Below are 17,030 nucleotides of genomic sequence, written 5' to 3'. Positions count from 1 at the left end.
CTATTCTGCGGGGACTTAGGTACAAGTCCTTCCTGCTCCATTTCAGGCTCCTTGAGGGCACAGTCAGGGTCTTAGTAATAATTGTATTTCTGACAATCAGGCACACAACGGGGGTCAGTGAATGTTTACTGAAGTAAAAACAGCTTATTTAGTTCAAACCCTTTACTTTGCAGTCACACTCTGTTCAATCTTAATCCAATTTCCAATCAGGGTGAATGTATTCTCCCATTTTTCCCCAGACTCATCCAACACACACACACACACACACACACACACACACACACACACACACACACACACACACACACACACACACACACACACCCTGAAAGACTAGGTCATTTGAGTAATTCTGGTTGTCAGGCACATCCATCCAAAATGCTGAGTTTGAAAATGCTATTGACCCTGGGTAAGTATTTTATGTACTTCATGTTTCAATTTTCCATATATAAAATAGAATATATGTAATATTTTATAATATATATAATTATGTATGGCATATTGCACATTTATGTATTATTTTAAAATATAATAATATATATTAAATATATATATAAATAATATATATAAAAATATAATATATAAAATAATCCTGGTCTTAACTACCTCAGCCTAGGTAGACACCTATATGAAATATAGGTGTGGGGACATTTTATTTATTTTTAATTTTTCTATTGCACGTATTTAAGGTGTGCAACATGATGTTTGATATACACGTACATAGTGAAGTGATTGATACAGTCAAGCAAAGTAAAATGTTCATCTTCTCACATAGTTGCCTTTTGTTCTTTTTATTCTTTTTATTTTCAGTTTTTGGCGAGAGCACCTAAAATCTACTCTTGTAGCAAATTTCCAGTATACAATACAATATTAATAACTATAGTCAGTATGCTGTAAATTAGACCTCTAGACTTATTCACCCTACAAAATTGTTTTCTAGTTCTAAGAGTTTTATGGTTTCAGGTCTTAGGTAGGGGGACATTTTAAATAAGAAAAAAGTACTAAGAAAATTCTACCTCTGCACAGTGGGTCTTTTGGTTTTGACGTTGTGCGTGCAGCTGCACAGATCTGGTCTTCTGCAAGGAGAGAGAGAACTCCTATTGTCCAAGTCCCCCCTGTGATGTCAGATGAGCCCACTGAGCTCTCCTGGAGTGTCACGAGTGCCATCTGTGTTAATGTATGTAGACCATCTAGCACTCAGCAAGCCACAAGTAATAGTATCTCTTCCCTTCCCTCCCTTCAGGACAATGACCATGTCTTATTTGTCTGTGTGCTCCCCGAAGTGTCTAGACCAGGACCTCGCACACAGAGGTGCTCACTAAAGGTTTGGAGAATGGAAGTGATTTCCGTTCCTTTGGGTATACACCAAAGCAGTGGGATTGCTAGATCGTATGGCAGTAGTTCCATCTGTAGCTGTTTGAGGAATCTCCATACTGTTTTCCATAATGGCTGCACCAATTTACAGTCCCACCAACAATAAGGTCAGTCTGCAGACCCCACTGGCTCAAGCACCATTTCCCATCAGAACAAACAGGATGGATCTCAGTCTTCTTCCCTGAAGTTTAGAATCACAGCGCCAGCTGGGTAAGGGCTCCGTGTTTCCCCTCAGGGAATGCATACAGGTGAGTAAACCTAATAAATCAATTGCCTTGGGAGCCAGGGAGGGTGAGGCAGCTCCAGGAGGGCCCAAATTCCCACAGAGGGCAGAGCTAATGAGGTCCTTTGGCACAGGCCTGTGACTCTGGCCAGCTCCCTCAGGGACTGGATTTGCTATGTCCTGTGAAAGAAATAAGTGCTCTGCAGGTAGGTCAAGGTGAATGAATACACATGAATGGGCAGCCAGTTGTCAGACCCCAGAGGTCTCCAAGCCAGGGTCGTGCTGCCAGCAGGGATGTTGGCCACACCCCAAGGTCCTCTGGCTGCTTTCTGTGTGGGCATCACCTTCAGGGCCCAAGCAGGCATCAAGAGAGCTTCCTTGTTTTAAAGAAGGCCACAGACAACAAGTTTGATACTTTCCTGATAAATATAACGGGCCCACAAGGCCTTATCTGTAATTCCAAAATCCAAAGAGCTCAGAAAATAGAAACTTTTTAAAATAACTTAATTGGCAGCAAAACCTGACCTGATCTGAACTCATTTGGCTGCAAAACTTGACCTTATCTGATGCGAGGCTACCCATTTCACATGAATATTCATATGCTTCACTGCAGCAGTACTTACGTGTTTGATTACAGGTGCTGCCCCGGACCTTGCTGAAGGTGTTGTGGAGTGTGGAGTATATGCAGACATTCCCTTCCCGTCTGAAAAGGTCTGCATCCTGAAACACAGCTGGTCCCAAGGATTGTAGAGGATGGGCTGAGCAACAACCTTCCACAATTTTCAACGAGGAATGGCCTGTTCATCTTCTAGTCGTCTGCTTTAGCAGGTGCCTTCTGGTTGTAAAGAACAGAGGATGTTCAAGTAACTTCAGAAAAGGCAGTTTGCTGTCAAAGTACATATTAGTGGGAACTGGATGAAGAACTGAAGAGGAAGTTTTAAGCACAGATGGAAGCAGCTTTAAGTTCTTTCTCTCTCTCGCCATCTTGCTCATTTTCTTCTGCTTTCTCTCCCATAGGCCTGCTGCTTGGTATCTCTTCTCTTCCCTCCCCTCCCCATCTCTCCTCCCATCCTCTCCACTCCCCCCTCCTCTCTTCTCTTCTCTTCTCTTCTCTTCTTGCTGCACCCTTGCACCTCTCCGGGCATCTGTGCTTTCCTCCCTCACCTCCCTGCTTACTCATCATTCTAGTCAATCAAGAATCTGGTTTGCACACAGCTCATCTAGATCCACCTGTATTTCCTTGTGTCATTTTATCATACTTTCTGCTGCCAAGTGCTCTGTCTTTCTGTGTGTCCCAATTGGACAAAGAGAATTTGGATTGTCTCAGCTTACCTTTCCATGCCAAGTCTATGGAAGGACCCACCCTGGTTAGGTGCTTACCCTGGTATAATGGCTGTGGAAGGGGAAGGTATCATGCAACACAAAATGTGGCTGTCTGAGCCTCATCCTTGAGTGGGTGTTGGCATTTCACTTACAAGGGGCTATAGATGGGCAGGTTTCAAAAGTCTGCTGCGTGGTCCAAACTTCAACATTGCTAAGGGATGCCAAATAGGACAAGAGATTGGAAATATTCTAGCAAGATCCAGTACCCCTAGTTGTATCCTTCCTTTTTTGCCATCTCTCAGCAGGTGCACAGATACTCCACACTTTCTAGCTGCCCTAAGATTCCTCTCTCTAGCTGGTCAGAGCCATGTGCCTCCAAGACTCACCATTGCAGATACTCCCCAAGCAGATCAATGCTTGTCAATTCCCACTCAACCCTACTGTCCTGGTACCTCCCAATGACAAAAGAAACTGAGAGCTGAGCAAATCCAAAATAAGGTCTTCTCTATGGTCAGCATTTAATGCAAGTTTGTTGAAGACATTTGGAAGAATACACCAAAAAAAAAAGTCAAAGAGTCAATGGATATTAATACCTCCATGACCATATTTACTGTATTTCAGCAGCTCTGAGAAATGTAATTACCCAAAGTGGGGAAAGTGGGTTTTGCTGATGGACATCGCTGGAATCCTTTAGTAGCACACCGAGTTGGTGGGCTTTCTGCATCTTTGTGTAAAGCCAGAGCCAAAGAGGAGACTGGGATTGCTAAAATCACATGCAGCTTGATCCTGGGAGAGCCTCCTATACTGCCCACCCCTCCCCACCAGGGCTGGCAGGGCTTGGGCAAAGCAAGGTCAGAGGTCAGGCATCTTGGAGCTGAGCTAGGCAGTCCTGTGCCCTCGGAAAGGGACTAAAAGAGAATCCTGAGTGGAAAGAGGGAAGGCTTGCTGTATCAGCAAGAGCTGTTTAAATAAATTTCCTTGCTGGCTGGGTGTTAATGAGGTGCTAACACCGGGGAGGGAAGCAGGAGGGGAAGGAGGCAGGCAGGGGGGAGAAGAAACAGATCCGAGCAAGACTTCAAAGGCATTAAGTTAGGTGTCTGGGAAGGCAGCCCTGCCCACCTGCCCTAAGTTAATATGAAGGCCCCTCTTAAGAGAGCCAAAGAGAAGGACAGCTTGGATGTTCAGAGAACAGATCCTTTTGTTCTCTGTCTCACGATGTTTAAGATATTTAAATAATCCTCCCCCTCACTCCATAGAAGCTAAAGTACTCACTACTGTGTTCTGGGCCAAATCCCACCTGAGACTCTGCCCGCACACGGGTGGAGGGAGGGCTCAGCCCTCACTCCTGTCTTGCCTCACATCATGGAGGTGGACTCTGGGGCCCGTTTCCTCTCAGACGGCTCCATCCTTTCCTCGCCAGGGAAGCCGCAAAAGGAGTTCCCTTCCAGAGTTTTTTTCCAGCTGGACTTAAAATTTTTAAAAATTATTTTAAAATTTCTTTTCTGGAAGTCTAGCAAGATACCTTTTTCTGTGTCTCTCCATTTAAAGGACTAAGAGAATTGGCATCTATTAGATCAAACCATGTAAAAGTCCCATTTCTATAGGTCAGAAACAATTTTACACGGGCAACATCACACAGTTCAAACTAACCTCTGTCTGGGCAGTGCATCAGATAGGTTTGAACGGAAAATGCTGTGTTCTCGGGATGGTGTATATGATGCACGGGCTAGAGGAATCATGGGGGTGGGGATGGAGAGTGGAGTTAGAAGTTGAGAAAATAATGGTGATGTTACAGAACTAGTGGTCCTAGTAATGGAGCTAACATCTACTGAGTCCTTACTGTGTTCCATAATAAAAGTTTTGCATGTAATAGCTCATTTAATTCTCACGACATCCCCAGGAGGTTGTCATTGCTCAGAGGAGGAATTTAAGGTACAAGGAAATTAAGAAACATGCCCAAGATCCCCTTTGGGAATGCCAGAATCTGAGCTAGGCAGATGCCTCCTGGAGGCTGTGCTGTCTCCTAAGCTTTAACAGAGAGGGAAGAACTTTGAAAAAGAGCTGGAAAATTAAAAAAAAAAAAAATGCAAAGTGGATCTTTGAAAAAAAAATTTTGTTCAGCACAGTTTTAATAGCTGGGGTCAAAAACAAATTCAAATCCTGAAGCCTTTAGTATAGCATAAAAGAAAATTATGCAACAGAAATATTCACATCTAAATAAAAGGGTCTTAAAAGCAAAAAATAAATAAATAGATAAAATAAAAAGAGCTGAGCTGGTAGGAAAGCACAGGTGGGTGCTGCTGTGGGGAGCAGCCCTTTAGAGGTTAGGCAGACTTGAGTTTGGATACCAGCCCTGTGTGACCTGAAGAAATTAATTAAATTGACCCACAGGAGTTTCAGGTTTCCTGGTTTGAAAATGGGGCTAATTATAAATACCTCACAAGGATGTGGTGAAAATTCTGTGAAATAATGTTCTCCTTAAACTAGGAACTCCCCCAGGGGAGGCCAATCTTACTCATGTCTGTGCTAAGTGCCCAGTTACGCATTTGTGCTATATGAATGTCTGGTGAGTGACTGGGTGTTAAGGAGAGACTGGAAGGTATGAATGGTGTGGGGAGTGTGGGAGATGTTGTGTTATTAATGAGGAGGGAAAATGAAAGAACGAACGTGAGGGAGTGGGTGAGACAAGAAGCTGGAGAGACGGTGTGGGCAGGATCACACCCAAGGAGAAAGAACAGTGTTGGAGAAGAACCGTATTTCAACAGCTCAGCAACATACCCTTACCCTGGGTATTAGGTTCTTAGTTATTAGTTATTAGTTTCTTAGGGCTGTTGTGACAAATTACCAGAAACTCACTGGCTTAAAACTACAGAAATCTATTTTCTTACAGTTATAGAGGAGAAAAGTCTGGAATCAAGGTGTCTGTATGGCAACGCTCCCTCTGAAGTCTCTAGGGAAGGATCCTTCTGTCTTAGCGCATTCTCTGTTGCTATAACAGAATACCGGTGACTGGGTAATTTATAAAGAAAAAAAGTTTATTTAGCTCATGGCTCTGGAGTCTGGGAAGTCCAAAAACATGGCACTGGCATCTGGCGAGGGTCACCCCTTGGTGGAAGGCAGAAGCAAGCATGCAAGACAGAGAAAATCTGGCCAAAATCATTTTTTTAAATCAGGAACCCACTTCTGAGATAATGGCATTAATCCATTCACCAGGGTGAGGCCCTTATGACCTAATCACTTCTTAGAATTCAGCCTTTCAACACTGTTATAATGACAATTAAATATCCACATGAGTTTTGGCAGGGGCATTTGAACTTTAGCTCCTTCTTTGCCTCTTCTACCTTCTGGTGATTGCCAGAAATCCTTTGCACTCCTTGGCTTGTGAGAGCACAACTCCAATATCTTCTTGTGTCTCCACATGGCTGTCTTCTCTCTGTGTGTGTCTCTGTGTCCAGACTTCCCTCTTCTTATAAGGACACCACTCATTGGACTAGGGCCTACTACAATCTAGTATGATCTCCTTTTAACTTAATTACATCTGTAAAGATCCTATTTCCAGTTAAGGCCATATTCAAGGTTTTGGGTGAACATGAATTTGGGGGGAATGTTATTTAACCCAGTATACTCTGCTAGTCATCAACCTCTACTAATACTAATTCATTCATTGATTGATTCATTCAATAAACTTTTTCTGAAAACACCTGTTCTCTGCCAGGCACCATGTTGGATGCTGCAAATACATGTTGAATAAGTCAAGGTCCTTCTTAAGGACCTCACCAACTAATTGAAGGGACAGATGTATAAACAAGAAAGCTCAATAAAGGTTATATAACCAATAATTAGACCCTATTCACAAGGCCTGGGGGAAGAAGTCAAGTCTGTTATGAAAGAGCATTGCTCAGGGCAGGTTTTATAGGAGAAGAGGTGCTTTTTTGAGTCTTTCTTGAAATCATCAAAGGGGTTTGCAGGATAGACTAAGGAGGAAAGTGCTCTAGGTGGTGGGCACAGTGCATACAAAAGCTGGGGGACCTTGAAGCTGCCTCTTCTGTTTGGGGTTCTTCAGGTGTTTTGACACTGATGCTGAGAAGGAGTACAGACCCACTCAGAGGGAGAAAAGGACATCTAAGAGAGGTGGTGACTGACCCTGAAGGCACTGCTGGGTCACATGGTGGTGCCCCATAAGCCATTATTGGGGATAAGGCAGCAGATGGGCTAGAAGCATACTGTCCTTAAACTGGTTGCCTTTGGCTCCACTAGTCTGGCCAGCATGTCCCTAAAAAGAAAAGAAAAGAAGAAAAAAGAATGAAATTCTGCCATTCGAAGCAACATGGATGAGCTTGGAGAAAATTATGTTAAGTGAAATAAGCCAGACATGGAGAGAAAAATACTGCATGTCCTTACTCATAAGTGTAAGTTAAGAGAGAAAGTAGGAAGGAAAGAAGGATCACAGTGGTGTGTTGGACTCACAGTGGGAGAGGACAGACCTAGGGCTGCTGGGTGTGGAGGGAGAGAGAAGGAGGGAAGCCAGGGAGAGAGTGGATGGGGTATGTGGGGAATAATTGCAATTTGTGATAATGGACACGCTGGTGATATTGATCTGAGCATCACATCTTGGGCACAGGTGGTGATGATCAGCTTTGTACCCCATGAATATGCATACTCAATAAATTAAAAAAAAAAAAAGAAAAGAGGAAAAGAGGGAGGGAGACTGTGTGGTCATTTAATTGTCATAACAATTCCATTTTACAGATTGGGATATTGAGGTGAAGAGAGGTTAAATGATTTACTCTAAATGACAAGGCAAATACATGGCAGAGTGTCAAACCTTGATGACCAAATCTACTTCATGGATTTTTCCCAGTGTTCCGCACTGCCTCTCAAGGAAGTCTGATAGAGAAAGAGATGAATCCACAGTTACGAAGCAGGCCAATTAGAAGGCAATTATTTTTATTACACAATGGGTCTTTGACTTACCGTGGGATTTGCAACAGCATTATGTTTAAATAGCAGACTCCCCCAACAAACTCCCTTCTCATATATTTAAATGTGCCCTGATAGATCACAAACTGCTTATTTTAGGGAAAGAGAATGGAAAACCATAAAGCCAAAGTGTTAAAAGCCACCGCCAATTAGAGATCAATCAGAAATAAAGCGTTAATGCTTCATGGGAGTTATAACCAAAGTCAATGAGAAAATGCAATTTCATTAAAAAACAAAAACAAAAGCAAAAATCTTGTTTATGTTAATTGGGGATGCCTCCTCTACCAGAGCTGCCCCCAAGGCTACCACTCACTACTAATTTGTTAAAAAGTGATTTGGATCCACAGCACACACAATATGCAATAATTGAATATATACACGTATTCAGAAACACGTATTTACTGTAAAGTGAGGCAAAGTGTCGCAGCAGTTAGCAAACGGTGGTAGCTCTCCATAAGACTCTGGCATCTTACATGGGTGCCTTGGCTCTGCTGGTGTGTTGGCCAAAGGGGTGTTGGCTGGAACTGATGGGGGTTATCCCCAGCATGGTCAAGGCCCTAAAGACCCTGAACACCATTTAGGACCCTTGGAATATCCAAAGAAATTGTCTCTTAAGAAGGCTGCATGTACTGGGGCATCCCCAAATAGGATAATTTCACAGTAAGGGTGGATCTTTGCTTCCAAAGTACAATGAAGAGTAAAGGAAACTGTTCTAATCTGAATCAGGAGTAAGAAGCCCTGAGATCAAGTTCTCACCTTGTACTAATTATCTGGATGGCATTGGGCCTTCTACCTCTTTTGGTCGTTATTCCCTTGCCTGTTAAATGAGCAGATAGAATTAGATACTTCTTTATTCCCTCCCAGCCCTGCTATTTTATGATCTGTAACCAGGCAAGGGGGATGTCTGAGGCCTTCATGCAGAACACCCTACTATGGGGCTGGAGCCTGATCTATCCCAGCAAAGCTTAGATATGACCGACATTGAGGCTGCTGGGCAGGATGGAGACACAAGCTACTGTGGCTTTTTCAACTTAAGAGCTGGGAGGAAACGATCGATAGAAGTCAGATGGAAAAGGACATAAGCATCAGGGGAAATGTTATTGGCAAAGGGAGATGCTTAAACCGTGAAACTGGAAACTATACGGCAAGGACAATGAGGCCTTAAAACGGAGCAATAGCATCTGCAGTCTGCACTTGGCTGGCTTTTCTGAGCTTCAACAAAAGAGGGAAATAGGCCTTTGGAGGTGCAATGGGTGTCGAACCCCTTGTTCAGTTGCCAAGATGTGCTCCCCTGATCTAACCTCCCTGCACTCTGAATCCATGGCTCCCTGCCCCCAACTCTCCTTCACCCCCCTCAACACACATACCCTCACACATTCCCAAGATCCTCGATAGGAATTATTGAGCATGTGCCTTTCTGTATTACGCAGAAGACGTTTTTATTATTGGAAGCTATCTTTTTCTGTGATTCTCAATGACACAGAGATGAGAGGAAGCCTGCTTTTAATTAACTGCCATGGGCCAATTCCAGAGTCAAGAAGAACTGAGTAATATCTTCTAAGAGCATCCAGTAGGATGGCTGAGAAAGCTCACGGACATGCAGTACTGTTAGGGAGAATGATGATGGTCACAATGTTGACAGCCATCGTCTACAGCATGTCTACTCTGTGCCAAGCACAGTACTAGGCAGTTTACATTTGTCAATGGGGTGAGGGTGCTACTTTTAAACTGGGGGGCGGCCTGGGTCTGCTGCTCACAACTGTGCAAGAATTCTCTTAAGGAGAAAAAAAGAGCCTTATTTTTATTTTTGAGAAATTACTTTGTTGGGGTTGACAGTCATGAAGTATGGGCTTGACTAGGTAAGAGTAGGCTGAGATTAAGAAAGAGTGAAATTACTCTACTAAATAAAACAACAGGTCCAAGAGGAGTGGACGGGGGTGGGGTCTGCATAAGAGGAGAGCTGGGGAACAGCTCACAGAAGCACTCAGGGTCCCAGGAGACAGAAGACCTGATGATGCCTGCCTGTGCTTTCTTTTATACCGTTGTCTAATCCCTTCACAATGTTACCTCTTTTGCAATGGTTCTTGGAGAGGGCTCGGGGCGGGGTAATGTCTGGAGACATTTTTGGTTGTCACGAGTAGGGGTGGGGATGCTATTTACATCTAGGGGGCAGAGGCCAGGGGTGCTACACATCCTACATTGCACAAGATAACCCAGCAAAGAATAATTCAGCCCCAAATTTCAATAGTGCCAAGGTTGAGCAGCCCTGCTCCAACCCCTTGGTAAATCCACTCACAACCTTGTGTCAGCAGAGCTTTAGGAAGGAAGGAGAAGGGCTGTTTCGGATTGATGCAGAGTCGGGCCGTGAGAGGACAGCAGCCTCAGACGTGAGCCATCCAGCAGGAGGACATAGAAGGGAGATAGAAAAGCCTACACGGCCACTCCCTCGGCTCCAGGACCCTCAGAACCTTGGAGATGGCGCTGGACATCCCCCTCCCTCTGGGGTGGGTGAGTTGTCACAATTTTTTTTTTCTGTTTGTTAATGGAAAGCGTGAATCCCGAATGTTACAGGACTTGAAGACACTGGTTAAAACATACTATTTCTGCCTTCACAGAGAAGGACGGAGGCTTAGAGTAGTTAAGTAGATTGGTGATCACACGGCTAGTCCAAGTCAGAGCTGAGATTTGACCCAGGGCCAGCTGACTGCAGAGCCCGACATGTCCACTATTCTACACAGCCCCAAAGGCACTGGGGGAGGTGCCCGTGTGTCCACACAAGGTGCCAGCATACACCTGCTTTGAGCAGCACTCTGGATGTCAGAGTACACTTGGTCAGTGGTGAGTTTCTAAACCATGTGCATATTTAGTAGATGACATCAGATTTTTTAGGAATATTTTAAATGGGGTTATTAAGTTTCAGGTGTTTTATGAAATCACCAGATTGGTTTTACTCTGAAGTTTATCTGAGGGTATTATTTCCAAGTCTAGTTCCCTCATTTATTTAATCTCTAAATTACATTCTTACCTTTTTACAGTTGGAGGCAGGGACATTTATCCCCAGGAGATAAGGAGGAAATGGAAACTAGGATCATTTCTCTATGGGGGCAGGATGTTACATGTGTGGACTGGGGTCAAGGGCTGAGCCCATTGGTGGAGTTTGGGTGCAGCACTTCCCTCTATCCTGCAAACTGGGCTTGGAGTCCTTTTGAGAATCTGGAAGGCCAGCCATTTAGAAAGCTCAGACCTTTTTATTATGCCAAAGTCTAATTCGATATCAAAATTAATCAGAAAAATTGTTTTGCCAACTAAAATAAACTCTGCACTCTCTCCCACAGGATTGACATAGCTTTCAATCCATCCAGGGCTGGTGATAGTTTCCATATTGGTCCAGTGAAATCTCAGGTTCTGCCTGGGTTATAAACTTCTACAAAATGCTTGTAGGTCAGTAGCCATAATAGTGCACATTCTCCATACTAGTAATTTAATTCTTTACTTATTATAAACAATACCAATACATTCACAGTGTTTGCAAATGAATTTGTGTTTTACTAACCATGACATCATTTGCAAACATCTGGAAAGCTGCAGCACACGTGTATCCACATATGGGCTTGCAGTGTCTGGCAGTTAAGTCTTTGCTGGGGCCATCTCCCTGCATTGTTCATCCTCAAGCCCTACAGCCTGCAGGCTGAGAACACCATGGTAGGTTTCAGCTCTGAAACCCTGCATCTCTTTCTTTCCCAAGACTGAACTTGGGTTGTGGGATCTAAAAGTCAAATGGCTGCTTGTGTTGTATATGCTTCAAAACACCAATGATACATAACTGTTCTCAAACTATGATTCTTACTTCTTCTGGGTGTGGATAAGAAACAGCATCAAAAGGAAAGAAAATGTTTTCTCTCATGCTTATATGAATTTTTGTAAGTATTAATTCAGAGGCCTTTCCAGCTCTCCTCTCCCTCATCTCATTTCTCTCTAGACCATAGTTTGGGGTTTCTCAGTCACTATTAACATTTTAGGTCATATACTTCTTGGTTGTGGGGCTGTCCTGTGCATTTCAAGATGTTTAGCAGCATCCCTGGCCTCTCCCACTAGATGCCAGTTGCACCTCCTCAGTGGTGACAACCAAAAATTTTTTCAGACATTGTCAAATGTCCTTTGGGAAGCAAAATTGCCCCCAATGAGAACTACTGTCATAGTGGATTGGCTTTCTGTCATAGCTTGCCTTATGTAAGTCATGAAAACTAAATCTGTTAAACAAGAGTTTCCAGTGTCCAGGGGCTGCAGATCTAAAAGCAAAGCTCTATAGTATGTTAGAAAATCTGGAGTAAAGCCAGACTTGAATCTGGATTTTGCCATATGTTGACTAGGAAAGTTCAATTTTCTGAGTTTCTATTTGCTTACCATGAAATGTGGATAATAATATGCACCTTGCAGACCTGCTATGACAATCAGATGGAAGAATAGAGGTAAAGCATCTAGCATTGTGCCTGGCATGGTGCAGGTGCCCAGTGAGAGCACTGGTTCAATCCACTGTGCTAGATGAAGTTTGTTTAAGGCATATGCATTTCTAGGAATTTTCTAAAATAATTTTATTTTATTTAGAGAGGAATTGATTACTAAAGACCATTATTTCAAAGTAAAATTGAAAACTGCTGATTTCATAGAGTCTTAAAAACAGAAGAAAATGCAGAGAAAGTGTAGTTGGTTAAGCCAATGTAAGTTAGGTTGCACAACTCGGGGAATTCCCTTGGGGAATGGCTAACTGACTTGGGGGTAATCCAGCCCTGGGAGATGACCATGACCTTGACCTGCATCTCACCGTATATTCAAACCATGGAGCTGTGGGCAGCGTGAGAAGGGGATACTTCATGGAGTAGTTCACATCACTGCTATGAGCCTCCTGGAATGTGCCCATCATACACAGGAAGTTCTTGTTTCAGCTCTTATCCCAGGTCTTAAAGGTAAAGTATTCATCTTGTGTTTCCTAGGGGGGTAAGAGGACTGAGTTCTGCCCCATAGCCCAGGGAGCCCCTGTTTCAGGTTACTTCCTGAGCATGAGCCTGGACTAATTTTGGTCTGAGGTGCCCTCTAATACTAAAACCATGAGTTACTTGACTGACGGTGCTGCTTTAAACAGCGAGGCCACCCGAGTCTCCAGTCTTCACTTAGGTGGACAGAGGTATAGTGTGGAAGCTGAAGAGTCACAGAATGCTTGAAGAGGATGAAATGGCAACAGCATGGATTCTGGAGAAAGGCAGACGTGATTCAGCTATTGACACCACAGCTTTCTGGCACAATGACTTGGGGTACTAACCCACACTGGGCTTTAGTTTCCCAGTGAGTGAAGCTGAGGTGCATGGTATGTTTTGAGGCTTGGAGGTAGTGTAGACGTAGCATGTGACACAGTACATTCCACACAGTAGGGACTCAATAAATAGAAGTTCCTAATACCATTATTACTACATCCGATCTTTGCATTTGAAACAAGAAATTGGTGTGATGCTTGCTCAAAAACTTTTTTCTGATGTGGTAATTTCTTAATATGAAAGACTTTCAGCACGCACATCTAAAGGACACATGTTTAGCTGCATATTTACTGTGCTGCCCTTAACCAAATGAGCAAAGTGCCTGATGCTGGAACTGAACAGGAAAATCTGGGACATATGGACTCCAAAGCAACAGCAGCAAAAGATTGAGTTAGAGAGGCTTTGAAGTCAACTTTGCAGTGACCTAAATCACGTTGGCTCTCAACTCCTCTCTCAGCAGCATGCTTCTCTCCTAACTCAGATTTTTACCTGCAGCCTTCCTGTCAGCATCTACAGATCCCATACTGCAGAGAATCCTTTTTCAAAGACTTTTATCTCCCAGAAGCGGATTGCTCAGCCTGGGAGCATTAATAGCTGGAGTGGAGGTAAACTCAGGCTCTCCATGTACATCTGGTATTTTTTTAACGACTACAGGTTATTACTTCTGAAAGCTGTAATTGACTGGTTCTGTCAAAGCACTTAATATCTGAGGCTCTAGCTTCTCCCTTATTGTTGACAGAAAGGCATTTGTCAAATTCCAAATACGTTTGTTTCTCAGCTTTTCTCTACTACACTTCTTATGAATTTGAAGGCATAAATGAGTGCTTAAACAATGGAGGAAACCATTGTATTCCAAATGGAGGAAACCATTGTATTCCATTTTACAAAAGAATAGGGTCATGGAAAGGAAGAAACCATTTTGTCTGAATTTATAGAAGCTTTGGGAGCCAGCTGAGTTTTACTCCCTCATTTGTAGGGACAGTCCTGACTGGGTTGGTGCAGTGAAGGCTTCTACCAGATTCAAGCTTAAGAAGTTTAAGGCGTTGGGAGACTCCTCTTCATGTTTTTTTCTCTTCCAGAATTTTATCAGAAAAAATTTCAAACATAAAACAAATTTGAAAGAATACCCGTATACCTACCATTCAGCTTCTACTATTAACATTTTTATATTTACTTTATCTGATTCTGTCTACTTATCCATCCCTCTATCTATCTATTAATCCATCTCATTTTTGGTCCATTTCAAAGTCAAGTGCAATATCAGTATACACTCCCATAAATAGTTCCGTATTTCTGTTATCAACTCTAGTTACATATTTGCTTACAATATTTTTTCCTTTGAAATAAAATTTACATACAATGAAATGCACAAATCTTGAGTGAATATGTATTTTGACAAATGCATACCCTCGTGTATCCCAAATTCCTATAAAGACACAGACCTTCGCTATCACCTCCGGAAGTTCCCTTGTCAGTCAGTCATTGCACCTATCTTCCAGAGGTAATGACTGTTTTAGCTATTTTTGACATCATGGATTAATTTTGCCTGTTCTTGGACTCTCCATATAAATAAAATCTAACAGTGTAAACTCTTCTGTGCAAGACTTCTGTCACTCAGAATAATGTTTTTGTAAGTGTATCCATGTGTCTTTATATATTCTCGTATTTGATGGACACTTGGAATGCTTCCAGTTTGTGGTTATTATGAATAAAGCTTCTATGACCATTATTGTACAAGTTTTCTTGTGTAAATATATTTCATATCTCTTATGAGAATACATAGCAGTGGAATTACTGGGTCATAACGTAAGTATATATTTATAAGAAACTGACAGACCTTTTTCTGAAGATGTTGTACCATTTTATATTGCCACCAGCATTGTATGAGAATTCCGGTTGTTCCACAATCTTGCCAATATTTGGTGTTGCCAGTCTTTTTTAATTGTAACCATTCTGGGAAGTATGGGGAGGTATATAATTGTGATTTTAACTTGTACTTTTTTGATGCCAAATGATATTAAACACTTTTTCATCTGGTTTTTGGTCATGCATATATCTTACTGTGTAAAGTATCTATTAAAATCTTTTGTCCATTTTTCAGTGAGATGTTTGTCATCTTATTATAGGTGGTAGAGTGTCTTTATATTCAGGACTGGTATCCATATATGATTTAGGAATATTTTCCTTGCCTAAGCATTTCCTTAGTGGTATCTATGACAAGAAAAAGTTTTTAATTTTAAGAAAATCTATTTTCTTTTATGGCAATTGTTTTATGTGAACTAAGAAACGTCTGCCTACTTTCAAACCTATTCTTTTATGTTATCCTCTAAAAGCTTTGATTTTATCTTTTACACTTGTTTCTATGATCCATCTTGAATTAATTTTTGTGTTTGGTGTAAAGCATGGGTTGAGTCCTTTTTTCTTTTTTATATGGATATCTAATTATTCCAGCATTATTTGTTAAAAAGACGTTTCTTTCACTATTGAATTGCTTTGACAATTTAAAAAATTTTTGTCAAAAATCAAATGACTGTAAAATGTGGGTTTATTTCTGGGCTCTCTGTTGTGTTCCATTGATTAAGAATAGATTGAGGTTCATTTTTTTTTTTTTTTTTTTTGCATATAGATATCCGAATGTTCCAGCACTATTTTTTGAAAAGACTATTCTTTCTCCTTAGTGGAATTGCCTTAGTAGATATGTCAAGAATCAATTGACCATATATGTGTCGGTCTATTTCTGGTCTTTCTTATTCTGATTATTGATATGTATGTGTGTTCTTCCCCAATATCGTTGTCTTGAAATCAGGTATTGTAAATACTTTTAAAAAATCAATCAATCAATCAATCGATTTATTTATTTATTTATTATGAATATTCATGAGATACAAAGCTGATTGTCCCCCCTTCTGCCCATGATGTGGTGGCCAGATTCATACTGGGGGCATACCCATTACCAGAAATTACTTTTGTATGCTTTGTCTCCTCCCAATTATCCCCCAGCCTCCCACCCCTTCCCCCTCTCCCCTCAACTACAATTTGTAGCCCTAGGAATGTTCCCTCCCTCTGTTGGATCACAGCACTGCTGTGGTCTTTCTTTCCTGCCTTCCTTTCTCTCTTAGCTCCCACATATGAGTGAGCACATGTGGTATTTATCCATCTGTGTTTTGCTTGTTTTATTCAATGTAAGTTTCTCCAGGTTCATCATGTTGTTGCAAATGGGAGTATTTCATTCTTTTTTATGGAGGAGTAGTATTCCATACTGTATATATACCAGAGTTTCCTTATCCAATCATCTATTGATGGACATTTATGTTTGTTCTATATCTTGGCTACCGTAAACAGAGCTGCAATAAACATGGGGGTGCAGGTATCTCTTCGACATGATGATTTCCATTCCTCTGGATATATACCCAGAAGAGGGATTGCTGGATCGTATGGAAGATCTATCTGTAGTTGTTTGAGAAACCTCCAAATTGTTTTCTGAAGTGGTTGCACTAATTTACAGTCCCACCAACAGTGCGATTGTGTTCCCTTCTCTCCACACCCTTGCCAGCATTTGTTATTCACCGTCTTTTTGATCACAGCCAGTCTAACTGGAGTGAGGTGGTATCTCAATGTGATTTTAATTTGCATTTCCCTCATGACTATTGACGTTGAGCATTTTTTAATGTATCTGTTGGCCATTTGTATGTCTTCCTTTGAAAAATGTCTATTCAGCTCCTTTGCCCATTTTTTAATTGGGTTGTTTATTTTTTTTACTGTATAATTGCTTGAGTTCTATGTATATTCTGGATATTAGTCCTTTGTTGGATTCATAGTTG

The sequence above is a fragment of the Cynocephalus volans genome, chromosome 3 (assembly GCF_027409185.1).
Source record: "Cynocephalus volans isolate mCynVol1 chromosome 3, mCynVol1.pri, whole genome shotgun sequence".
Classification (NCBI taxonomy): Eukaryota; Metazoa; Chordata; class Mammalia; order Dermoptera; family Cynocephalidae; genus Cynocephalus; species Cynocephalus volans.
Note: the sequence above shows the minus strand (reverse complement) of the source record.